The 12970-nt window shown below is 49.9% G+C and overlaps 1 pseudogene; it reads left to right on the top strand.

The window, feature by feature from the left end:
- Nucleotides 1-12970, top strand: part of LOC138806172 (t-SNARE domain-containing protein 1-like) — a 52197-nt pseudogene that overhangs the window by 23921 nt on the left and 15306 nt on the right.

Genomic DNA, 12970 nt, shown 5'->3' with positions numbered 1-12970 from the left:
TGTGCCATTTACATTCCTGCCAAGGATGGGACTGTGCTGCTAGCTTGTGGTCCTTTTCAGTACTGGACGTTGTCACCTATGTGTGCTGTCTTGGCAGGTGAGCAGTGAGTGCCCTGGATCTTACTTTCAGTGCACGTTGCTGTAATGATTAATGCTGCAGGCGTCTTTGATGTGCACACTGGCCATGTAGGTCTCTTCCTTTGTTAAGGCTGATCAGATCCATACCTCCTATTTGTTGGAATATGGTATTATAAAGTCTTTCTATGTTCTCAGGCAAGTCCTTTCTCTATGACATATCTGAGGGAGAGCATTTCTCTTGTGTGGTGGCTGCTGTTTCATTTCTGACAACTTTTAAAGAGCTGAAGTTTTTAATATTAGTTGTTTGTTTTTATTCATTTTTATTTATTACTGTCCCCGGAACTCATGGGGGAATTTAATATATCCCCCTTCAGTCTCACATTAATGGGATTAAGATTAGGTGGTGCTTAGGAGGCCTTTGGGAGGTGCTTAGATTAGAATTGTGAAGAGATAGAGCACATAGACCAAGATACATGTGTACTTCTGCCATGAGGTCCTGTGCCAGGAAGACTGTGGCTTGCTGTCCATGTCATGAGCTAGCTAAGTCCCTTTCCTTGTGAGGTAGCCCACCCCGGGGATTTCATGGTGGTATACACTAACATGCTTGTTGTACTTTTACTTTTCTTTGTTTTAGCCCTCATATTGAGGACTATTACACTTGGGATTTATTTCTTGAACATGCTATGAGGAAAGGGTTGAGGTACATATCTCTCCCCCTTCCATACCTCCCCTCCCTCTTCTTTACAAAACCTGTGTATCCAGTTGTTCCAGCAGCCTTTGTTGAGGATATTGGTAGGTTTTTGAGACGTTACTCAAGCACTGCTATGTTGCAGGCTGGCTTATCCCATCCTGCTGGTCTCCATGGGTCTGTGCTGAGCTGTCCTTTGCTGAGGCCTTGCTGTGTGTCTTGAAGCTGGGAGTGGGAGCATTCATTCAGCCTGTTCTTTTAAAAATTATTTTGGATACCAGACCCTTTGTGTTTCAATATAAGTCTCAAGAATCAGCTTGATGATTTCTAATTTTAAAAAACCTGTTAGAATTCTGACTACAGTGGTGTGGAATCTATAGACTTTTAAGAATTGACATCTCAGTTGGGTGTGGGTGGCCTGTAATCCTACCTAATTAAGAGGCTGAGATCTGAGATCACAATTAGAAGCTTACCCAGCCGGGAAAGTCTGTGAGACTCTTACCTCCAATTAATCACAGAAAAAGCCGGAAGTGGTACTAAATAGCCCAAGTTGTAGGAGCAAGAGATGCCTAGGGACAGTTCCCAGGCCCAAAGTTCAAGGCACAGGATTGGCAAAAAAAAAATTGATATCTTGTAGGCCGCATGTGATGGTGCATCCTCGTGGATTCTGCACTTGGGCGAGAGAGGAAGAAAGATGGCTCTGAGGCTTGTTGTGAGTGCAAAGACTTAATCTGAAGAATAGATTCAAAGTGAAAGGGTGGGGGCATGGCTCATGGGAGGTTCTGAGTATTTCCTGTACCACAATAAACAAACCCAAGCCCAAAGAACAATACTCTCAAAGCAAGACATCTTAATAATGAATGTCTGACCCATAAATACAGTCATCCTACCTTTTGTTTTTTTATTTCTTTCAGCCTGATAGTGTTCAGTGTACACATCTGGTTACATTTTTACTCATTCTATCCAATTTGTCTTAGTGATTTCCTGGATTTTATACTTTGCAAAGGGCATAAGTGTTTAAATTTCCTTCCTCAGTTGTTGCTACAGTTCAGGAGTCTGCTGTGTTTTGCATACTTGTTTATAGCCTGTGTATGGTGCTCACCTTGGCTGTTGCTGTAGAGGCCTGTGGGGACTAGAGTGCTGACTCCCTGCGTGAGGAAGGCATTTGAGTCACGTTTCAGTCAGGAGGGCTCCTTGCTTTCAGGCCAGTGCCCCTCCTTCCCTTGGGTTATGTGTGCTGTGAACTGGGCTGAAGGAAGGGTTGCCCCAGTTATCATCCTGCAGAGTGGGCTAAGGGCATCTGCCCCAAGTAGCAAATGGCTGGTCTTTTCAGTCATCTTTGGGAGCTGTCTTTGAATTGCAGCTGTGTGTGGCATTGGAGGGACCCGGCCCATTGCTTGTATTGCAGGGTTGGAGTGGGAATGGGCTGACCTGGTGACCAGCAGAGGCCCCCCCACTCTGCTCAGCCTTGAGGGCCCCTACAAGGTGAGTTTATGGTTGGATCCCTTAGCAATGCAGGTCCTGCCCCAGTGTGGCCAGGGGAGCTAAGCTGTGTACATCTGTGGGGAGGCAGGGGTTATCCTGGCAGTGGATTGGTAGCTCTCCGGGGCTGGTCCTGCCATTAGCCTTCCCCCAACACTTAAAGCTCATCTTGTCATTTCTCTCCCTGTCTTCTTGCCCTGTGCCCGCTCTGCCTTTCTGCCCCATTCTACTCTTGTTTCCTTGCCCCTGTCCTGGCCTCCCTCCTTTCCTTCTCACCTCCCCTGACTTCTTTGGTTGGGGTCTTTGCTAACCTCACCTCCCTGTATTGCTCTTCACTTCCCTGTGCTCCTGCGTGTATGACTCCTTCTCAACTCTCCTGCTTCCTTCATCTCCATGTTTCTGCATGCTGTCTGCCCGAGTCTATTCTAGCCTGGTTCTGCTTGTTCCTACTTTTCTGTCCCCTTACGTTACTCTCTACCTGTCCTTTCTCTATCTTTGACTCTTTTTTTGACCAGGCACTCAGTGCAGCAGAAGACTAACAAAACCATTACGGCCAGTGCCAGTGCCACGAAGCAGCTATTGGAGCTCCTACAGGCCCCTACCCCGGTATGTTTCCTTGGGAACCTGTGGCAGGGTGGGGATGTGGCAGGGTGGGGTGTGGGAGATGAATTTGTGCAGATGTGGCTACATTTCCAGGACCCCAGTGCTTGGGCAGCTCTTCTGGAAACTACCTTATAATGGAGATAAGGGTGCTCTGGTCCTCTGAATGAAGATGATGACCTAACATCAGCTGCACTGCTCTTGGCCCTCTGCTACCCATGTGTTCCCCTTCTGCCCTTCCTCCTGCCTCTGCCCATCTACTTTTTCCCATATTCTTGGTTTACCTTCAAGTGCACCTTCCATGTTACATGTCATTGTCCTGCTTCTTGCCATCCATGTGCACTCCCATGCCACTATCCCAGCCATGCTGCCCAGCTGTACCCCCCACACTGGGCCAGCACACTCGATGTTATTCATGCCCTGGAGATTGCAGCGAGCTCATCACAAAGGAAGCACTGCTACTAGCCCTACACTGTAGAGCAGAAGCCCAGCCTCACTAATCCTGTGCTCTGTCCATGGCTGCTTTCCTGCCACAGTGGACTTGGTTGTCGTGACAGACTGCCTGCAGAGCCTAAGATAGCACACAGCTGGCCTTTGACAGAAGAGTCTGCTACCCTTTGGTGTCAGAGCCATGTGTGGTTCTCATCTCTGCCAGGAGACACTATTGGCGCAGTGAAAGGGAGGGGCTCTGGAGCCAGAGTGGGTATGGCTCACATGGCAGGCAAACGGAAGAAGCCAGGTGTGCTGCACACAGTGTACAGCATTAAGGAGGTGTGCAGTGTTAGGGAGGTGCACAGCATTAGGAAGGCATACAGCATTACATGCGCAGTATTAGGGAGGTGCACAGCATTAGGTGTGCAGCGTTAGGGAGGTGCACAGTATTAGGGAGGTGTATAGCATTATGTGTGCAGTGTTAGGGAGGTGCACAGCATTAGGTGTGCAGCGTTAGGGAGGTGCACAACATTAGGTGTGCAGCGTTAAGGAGGTGTGTAGTGTTAGGGAGGTGTGCAGTGTTAGGTGTACAGTGTTAGGGAGGTGTGCAGCATTAGGGAGGTATGCAGCATTAGGGAGGTATACAGCTCTGTGCAGACAGATGTGGACTGGTGGGTCTTGGGGTGACTGGGCTCTGGGGATGATTGTGCAGCTACACAGTACTGAACTGACACATAAAATGGGTACATTTTGTGGTGTCTGAGTTAGACCTTTGTAAAGCTTTTCCTAAAAACAAATAGCTTAGTCCCCAAAGTTTTGTTATACTAAAAAGACGATGCCGGGTGCCAGTGGCTCACACCTGTAATCCTAGTTACTCAGGAGGCTGCGATCTGAGGTTCAAAGCCAGTCTGGGCAGGAAAGTCCATGAGACTCTTATCTCCAATTAGCCGCCAGAAAACCAGAAATGGCATTGTGGCTCAAGTGGTAGAGCACTAGCCTTGAGCTGAAGAGCTCAGGGACAGTGCCCAGGCCCAGAGTTCAAGCCCCACAATCGACAAAAAAAAAAAGACAACTGGCAGTGGCCAGTTACCCAATGATAGGATGAACAGAGTCAGAGCATATAGCCTTCGTTCTGTGTGTGATCTTACAGTCACACCCACAATCTTCCCAGGAGAGACCAGTGCTCCTCTGGTTCCGAGTCTGGCAGGACATCATCCTCAGAGGGGAAACCAGAAGTGTGACGACCAACATTTCCTGTGGCTTTGTCATGTTGCCTTCCATGCCTGGCCTTTCCACGTGTAGCACTGTTCTGTATTCTGTGCCTTTGAATGCCTTCCTCTGTTGGTTCATCTATTCCTTTGTAAAAATCCTACCTGGGTGCCTCTTACGTAATGCATGTGCTAGGTCCCAAAAGGCACTACTTTGTGAGTCTGAGCCACCTGCTTCCTGGTGAGGCCAAGGACATTTGGCCTGAGTCCACACTTAACCAGCACCTACTGAATCCTCAGGTTCATGGGGCATCCCACATTTGTGGTCAGATAAGCAACAGGCCAATGCTGTGATGCTCTCACACTCCAGGTCCCGGGAAGTCCCATGCTGAGGCTGCCACTGTCCTCCTCACTGATGGTACTGGCTGGCTTCTCCCTCCCCTGCAGGGAAGACGGTCCTATCCCAGTGTGCAGCTAGATGGCTGGATGTGAGCTCTGGTCTTTCTGAATCATCCCTTGTCTCGATGTTTGCTGTCAGGACCATAGCGTGGAGCCTGAGCCCCAGAGCAAGGGGGCATTCAACAGTTGTCCCTTAGTGTCCACAGGGAACTATGTCTGGATACTGAAATCCTCAGATTTTATATGTCCCTATGTGAATGGCATGGTATATGCAGTATACTGTGCAGTCTTCCCTGGCTGAGCTTCTGCTCAGTACTCACCACTTCATCACGTGGCCAGTGTAGAGCGCCCTCTCCTCGGCACTCTGGAGGCTGAACCCAGGCACCATGGTCAGACCCCTTTCTCTTCCCTAGTGAGCCTGGTTGGAGTTGGTCATCAATACAGGTGGTGGTGAGGCAATGGCCCAGTGGCCCAGCTTCCACGGTTCGGCAGCCATTCAGGTCTCCACCCTTGCACACAGTGTGATGGACTGGGGTCCTCACTCTGTCCTGGGCTCATGCATGGACCAACGGCCAGTGCTAAAGCAGCTCCTCAGGACCACTGTAAAGGAGGTAGCCAATATGCACAAGGACATGAGCACATGACAGAGAGCCTGTCTCTAGGAATGGTGGGAGGCCATGGATGGCAATGAGCCCAGTGCTCAGGATGGAGGGCATGAAAATGCCTGGAGAAGATCGGGGTGTGGCTCTTCTGGAGTGGAGGGATATGATTAGCTCTGGGCATGGAAGTCACAAGGTGGTCCTTAGAGGTTGCAGACTCTAAGAGGTGAGGCCCCAGGGCTGGTCCTTACAGGACTAGGAGTTCTGAGAGATGAGGCCCAGAGCTGGTCCCTATAGGACATGGAGTTCTGAGAATTGAGGCCAGGGCTAGTCCCTACAGGACAAGGAGCTCTAGGAGACAAGGCTCAGGGCAGGTCCCTACAGTATAAGGAACTTTAGGAGACCAGGCCCTGTAAGTTGCCCTCTCTTTGTAGCAGGAGCACCTGAAGCTGGACTGACTGAAAACTCAGTTCTTAGAAGCCATCCAGCACTATGGAATGGTACAAAAGGTGAGGCACCTGGGTAGCATCTGAGGGAGGGGCTTGATCCCTCAGCATTCCACGCTCGCTACCTCACCCTGTGTTGTCCTGGTCTGGCTATTCCCAGAGTAGGTAAAAGGGCCCTTCTTGGAGACATTGCTTAGATGGCCAGTATCTGGTAGCATGTCCTCAGGATGATGAGTGAGTGTTGTAGAGTTTTACCTCTTGAGAGGAAGAACAAGTCTCACCCCATTTTGATAGCTGGGGAAACTGAGGCCCAGCAAGCACACATGTGTCCACGAAGTTCCTGCAGAGGCTGGCTTAGGGTGAGTTTTCTCAGGCCCAGGGCAGCCTGCTATCTCAGGGAATGGGCAGCAATATGTGCTGGATCACTGGGGCCTGCTGTTTTTCTGACCACCTCTTTTCTCATCCCTACCATTTTTGTTCTTATCTTCCCAACATAAAATTGCAGAAAAGTCCAGAGCACTGCTTCCCATGGCTCGGAGGGGCAGCCAGCAGGTGGGTGCCAAATGTGGTCAAGGTGTTAGAGAAGTGGAGTCTACTGCCATCTGTGCTGTGAGGAAGAGCAGGAATGGTGCAGGCAGGGATCTAAGGGAGAGCAAGGGGCTGCTTTTGATGAACAACTTTAAAAACTGGTGTTAGCCCTTTAGGATTTGGCCCAGTGCTTAATATGGGTGAAGGTCCAAAATAATGACCCTGAGAGTTTTGGGTGCTGAGAAGGACTCATTGATATCCAGGCAATCTTAGTCAGCATTCTGTAACTATAACAAAATGCTAGAGTCTTTATAAAGAAAAATGTTTACTGAGCTCATCGTTTCAGAGGCTGAAAGTTCAAGGTCACACAGTCCCATCTATTTGCCTCTGGTGGTAGCAGAGTACTTGTAAGATGAGAGAATGCTAGAGAGTGATTTGGAGGTCAGGCACATTCTTTTATAGCACAGTGCTGTATCCTTCTTGGCTGAGAAGAAGAGTGTGAGAACTCTGGGCTCTCCAGGTAGCCAGAGCCAGGCAGCTCCCTCAAAGGGTGTCCACTCTGTAGCATGCATCTCACCAGTCTGGAAAACAAAGCCAGCTCATTTATAAGAATTTTACATGGAAACCGAGGGGCTCTGTGAATCTGGAAACAAAAGGTGGCCTCTCAGGCCTATAGGAGGAGGCCCCATGCCTGTCCTTCCCTCCCAGAAGGTAAAATGAAGAAAACTGATTTTGAGAAACAGATTTCACAAGTGAAGGAACCACCTTGGAAGACAGCGCTGGGGGTGGTAGTATGGGCCCTTTCCATATGTGCGGACATGGGCTTGCTACTAGAAGAAAAACCAGCAGAGGAGATGGCACCCACAGTGGACAGACAGAGCAAAGTCAGAAGACCTGGTTCTGTAGAGGATTAATGAAATTCTGCACTGTCACAGGATGAGTCCAGATCAGAACACCCCAGCCCCTGGCATCCGGAAAGAAAGTGGGTCCTTACAGGGGATATCGTACAAGTTCAAAACAAGTTCTGTAGAAGTATTACAAACAGCTTTATGCCCACACACTTGACAGCTTAGCCTTTATAAACAAAAAATATATAACATAAATTTGCTTTTATGTACATACTTATATTTTATATTTATAACCCACCTGTGCACAGAAACTAACTGTTCAGGATATGCAGAGAATCTGGAATGTTCAACAGTTCCTAAAGAAAGTATGGCTGTAATATAACTGTCAGGCCTAGATAACTTTGAGTGAATTCCTCCAAATATCCAAGGAGTAAATAACTCACAGAAACAATACTGGAATGGATAGGAGAACTGGCAGCCCCCGAGCTCGTTGCCCATTGCAGGAACTTCAGCTTCTGATGAGAATGTGACAAGCAGCAAAGCCCCATGTAAGTTTTAATGAAGATGAGCAAAGGTCCACCAATTAAATCTAGCAATGCCTGAGGATAGCCCATTGTTGTAAAGTGGGTTTGCTGCAGGAATGCAAGGCTGGTATGATCCAGTCATTAACAGAATGGGTAACAGCCTATCAGGTCATCCCAGCAGATTCAGAGACAAGCATGGTAAAATTTAGTACCACTCAGGATAGCTCATCCAGCAAAATGGGACTCCACAGGATGCTCCGACCTCATCGGAGGTGACTTCAGAAGCCTGCAGCAGACAGCACATGTGCTGAGGAAAAAGCAAGTCTTCTGGGATCAAAGACAACGTGGAAGTGGAGTTCTGTCTCATCCATTACCATTATGCAGGGTTTTGCAATGCAGTAGGTAGGAAGAGGAGACCCAGGGCAAAGACCCAACAGGGAGCAATGGGTGTTGGACAGGGCAGCTGTGCCCTAGCACCGAGTGGATCTGTGAGGATGTTAGAACTTCTAAGTGCCCACAGGAAGGAAAACAGTGTCTGCTTGGAAGTACTGCCATTCTAGCCAGCTGTGGTGAAGTGTGTGCAGTCCTAGCTACTTGGGAAGCAGACAGAGGTGATCACTTGAGCTCAGAAGTTGAGACTGTCCTGGGCAACACAGCTAGAGACTGTTTTCCATTTTCTTAAAGTGACACTATTTTAGTAGCATCATAAGTAAGAACTTGGTGAGTGGCTGCTTAAGGCCTCTGCATGGAGAATGACAAATCCTTTCTGAGAGACAGGGAAGAACTAAAGAATGGAGGGGACACCAAGTTTAAAGAGTGCTCAGTTCTCAACTGCTGGTGCACAGATCCTGTTGGGCAGGGTGGAGGCTTTGCGGTGTCACTGCATGCCTAGGTAATGTTAACATGTGTGTGGAAATACAGAAGACCCAGAATAGCAGCGGTGATTTTGAAGACCAGAAGTGGAGACATCATACCTTCAGACACTACAAGGTGTGAAATTGGTGTGGAGGGGTCACAGGGTGTGGTATGGAGTCTGGATGCAGTGGAAACCACTTACTTTATCCAGGGCTTGATGTTAGGCCACTTGCATAGTTGAACTGAAGAAAGAGATCCTTAATGAAATGGAACCCACCTGTGCACAGAACCATTTCCTGAGGATCACAGCCCTCATGTGGAAGGTTCTCCGGGAGCCCACCAAAGGAAGCACCTGGGCATCTGCTTTTCTTGTACAGACAAGGAAGTACCGACTTCAGAGAGTAAGATAGATGGGCAGCATAAGTTTAAGAGCTAAAAGGCAACCCACAGAGCAAGAGAATGGCTAGACAACATGTATCTGAAAAAGACTTAGGTCTACAACACATAAAGATCTCTATTCCCCAGAATGATTCCCAAGTGACTATTGAGTATGTGAACTTGTTCTCAATCACCCTAGCTGTTAGAAAAAGGGAAAGTGTGCCCATGATGAGACATCACCACACAGTCTCATACCCAAAATTAACTACATGAGCCTGACTAGAAGTGTCCGAAGATGTTCAGGTTCTCAGGCACTGCTGGTCAGTGTGTACAAGGTACCCCTGATTTGGAATGCAAGAGGCCCAGGCCTAGCATTTTCTTGCTTTGCTTTTGGATTTATACCCAAAGAAAAGCACGTGTGTGTCCACCATAGGTCACATGTGAGAGTACTCATAGCACATGTGGTACCCAAACCTGGGTACACCGCCAGCCTATCACAGAGTGGAGAAAACACTCATGCTGAATTGATACTGTAAGAGATGGCAGCCACCAAAAAATGAACTGTGGCTGTTGGGGTTTGCCAGGGTAGCGTGCCTGAGTCAAGAAAGGAGGAACCAATCTGACTATACCTGAGATTCCATTCTGTAGAAGTCAAGGTCAGGCCAGGTGGGGAGCCTTGGAAGCCAGGGGCTAGGTCAGGATCAGGGCTGAGGGAGACCTCTGTATGGCTTGCTGTGGCTGGTCTGGAAGTACCTTCTTATTTTGTTTTTAATCTTAAAAAAAATGCTTTCACTTTCAGTTGACAAATAGGAATTGCTTACATTTATAGGATACATTGTAATGCATTAATATATAAACCCCACATATATGTACATACTTTTATTGTTAAGGTGATATACTAGAAATGTCTATTGTACAACACAGGCTGACACTCAGCAGCTACTTGCTGACCCATAGGTGTGGGGTATTTTCACAGGAAGGAGACCATCAGAGGTGCTCCTGAAATTATAAAAGGTTAGTTTATTTCCAGGAATTTCAGAAACTGTGATTGATACTTGGCCTTGCTCAACAAAAGGCTTGCTGCCAGATTAGTCTTGCCGTAGAATAGAGGGAAGGGCACCTGTCAACCCCTGCTCTCCCTGAGCTGAGAGTTGGGAGTGGGTATGAGCGGCACAGGCTGGGTAGAGTTGGAAACCTTGGCCATGGTGAGACGCTGCCTATGAGGTCAGCCTCAAACCCTGGCCACCTTAGCTAGTGAGCAGCAGCCGATGCTGCTCACTGTCTCAGGCAGAGCAGTGGCTGGGTTGGGAACAAAGCACAGCAGCAGGTCATGGGTCTGGTTTTGTGCCACTGTTGGTTAACTTGGCACTGATTCCTGCCAGAGCTTCATTGTCCCCAGGCCATGGCGGTTACATGTGCTCATCACCACAGGCTGGCTGGAAGCCCCTTGTCATGGCTTCATGTCTGGGAGACAGAAAAGAGTTGTGCCTTGTTCCTAGGCCTCCTGCTCCCTCTTATTTACTGTGGTTCTTGGGGAAGGATTGCAATAGCTTTGACAGAAACTTCCGTCTCTAATAAACAGTCGGGTGTCACTTGGAGGAATTGATGGCCAACTGATGTTCCCAAGCAAGGGAGTGGCTGGCACCTTGGCTTTACTCTCTCCTCCGGGGTCAGAGTGCATGAGAAAGTGCCCCATTTCCCAGAGCCCTAGATGCTCCCTAGCTGTGTGTCTCCCTGCTTCCCCTGGGCAGAGGGTGAGCATCATTATCCCTACATGCAAGCAAACGCCCACCCCAGCCTTGTGTCTTCTCACGGGAAACCAGACGTGTGCAGCTCCTTCCCAGTGGTCACACTGTAGGACACATTGCTTCCTACTACACAGGACCCAGATTCTGCCCTGGAGGAGAAAGCCGCCTTTGTCGGGCTCTTGCTGGAAAGCCATCACAGGCCCAAGCTCTGCCCCAGCACCTGGCCAGCAAATCCTCAATCCGGGCTTCAGAGCTCAAGACCCAAACTGGGCCTTTGTGGGCAGAATAAAGGAGGGCTTTGTCAGCCTCACAAGAGGGCTGGGAGATCCTCCACTGTGAAACTTTCTGTCGTCGAGTGCTGCAGGGAGGGAGGGGCTGTGCAAGTGAGGCTGACCCCAGCTCATGTTTCCTTGCCCTGAAGACTGGCTTCATCCACTTGTAGCCTCTCCTTCCTCTCCTCCCAGCTTCTCATCAGTGGTGCTGATGGCTCTGGTCCCTTGTAATCAGCATGAGTGGCCAGCACCTTCTGTTTAGCTCATGGTGACGTCACACAGGTCATCCTATAACCCATCTTCACCTAGCATAGTGGTGGTAGGAATGCACCCCCATTCTTCCAGCTCTCCTGACCTCCTAACAGTAGAGAAGAGGCTTCCAGGTGGTCTGATTGCATTCACCTGGACTGTTTCAGAAGCTGGCCCAGGTGTGTCCCAGGCCAGGACTGGGAGGTTGACAGGCTTCAGTTGGACTGTGGTAGGCCTACTGCTGAGAGCGGAGCACCGCCAGTGCTGGGGTGGCAGTCAGGGTCTCGTGCCTTCACTGGGCTCCCCCCTTCTCTACTGTATCTCAGCCTTTCATTGAGGTCTCTCTCTTACATGATGGTGGCAGTTCGGTGTGGCCGAAGTGGGTATGGTGGCTCAGCTCGATCGCATGGCTAGGAGGTCACATCTTAGATGAGAGGCTGGTACGTGTAAGATCAGGTTCCTGTGGAGCTTGGCAGACAAGAAAGGTCAGGCAGCATGGTGCGTGGTGTGGTGTGTGGTGATTGCCAGTCACAGACCTCGAGTGTCAGAGAGAACCTCTTCCCATGTGAAGGAAGAGGTCACATGTCATCAAGGTCAGATCTCAGAACAGGAGCCTGTGCTGAGGCAGGACCTTCCCTTCCTGTGCCACCCTCCCTCTCATGCCACCGCCCCCCTTCCCCCCCCCCCCCGCCTCCTCCTGACCTCCCCAGCTGGGCAGGTCTTTCTAGATGCCCAGAAAGCTCAGGAAGAGTGCAATGCAGGAGGCACTGTGGAGTGGGGCCTGGCCCAGGGCCAGCGCCTTCCTCCCCCACCTGCAGGGCCCTGCACACTTCCTCCACCCACAGGAAAGGGAATGGAGGCGATAATTACTGACTTGGACAAGAAGAGCTTGTCAACAGATTTCTTAGATCTTTTATATTCATCTATCCACGTATTTATTTATGTGAAGGCCTCTGTGACTTCCCCATGTTCACCGGGTGCGTGGGAAAGGAAATGGTGAGGGCAGCTCCACCGTTCCTGTCTAGGTGAGAGTGGCCACCTCACCTGTGGGTCCTGGGGAATGTGTGGAGTGGCTGATGTGCCAGTCTTTCTGCGGCTCCACCATCAGATCCTCAGGCAGGCCGTGGGGACTCATTCGCAGGAGGCTGCAGCTGCACAGCCCCATGTGCCCCTCAATGTGGTTTCTCCCCAGGACAGGAGAAGCAGGGCTCAGCTTGGGTCCAGGAGCACTTGGGTTCCCACCTAGCCTCCCACTGCCGCCACAGAGCACCCTGAGTTCCCCCTAAGTGTGCCAGAAAGGAAGGTGAGGGAGGCAGGCCGCTAAAGCTCCGTCTTTCCACTTGCATTCCAGAGTCTTGCCCTTCACTGCTCTGCTGACAGAAGGGCCTCCTATGAGTGCTGAAGCGGACTTTGTCTTCCTAACTGAGCCTCCTGGGCCCCGACTGTTAATGCACCGTCCTCGGTGCAGGGGCATGGGAAGGCCAGGTGGGACTTGATTGCAGCACAAAAGACATGGTTGCCTGTAGACACTTCCTCCGGCGTAGGATTGGCCAGCACTTCGCACACAGCCAACATGAGCTGCCCTGGGGTGCAAGGTGGCCTTTGTTTAGGCATACACAGAATCTTCCTGTAATGA

The sequence above is a fragment of the Dipodomys merriami genome, unplaced genomic scaffold (assembly GCF_024711535.1).
Source record: "Dipodomys merriami isolate MVZ:Mamm:240054 unplaced genomic scaffold, mDipMer1.0.p SCAF_4, whole genome shotgun sequence".
In the NCBI taxonomy this organism is placed as follows: Eukaryota; Metazoa; Chordata; class Mammalia; order Rodentia; family Heteromyidae; genus Dipodomys; species Dipodomys merriami.
The sequence above is the reverse complement of the archived record's forward strand: the minus strand, read 5'-3'. Positions and strand labels throughout refer to the sequence as shown.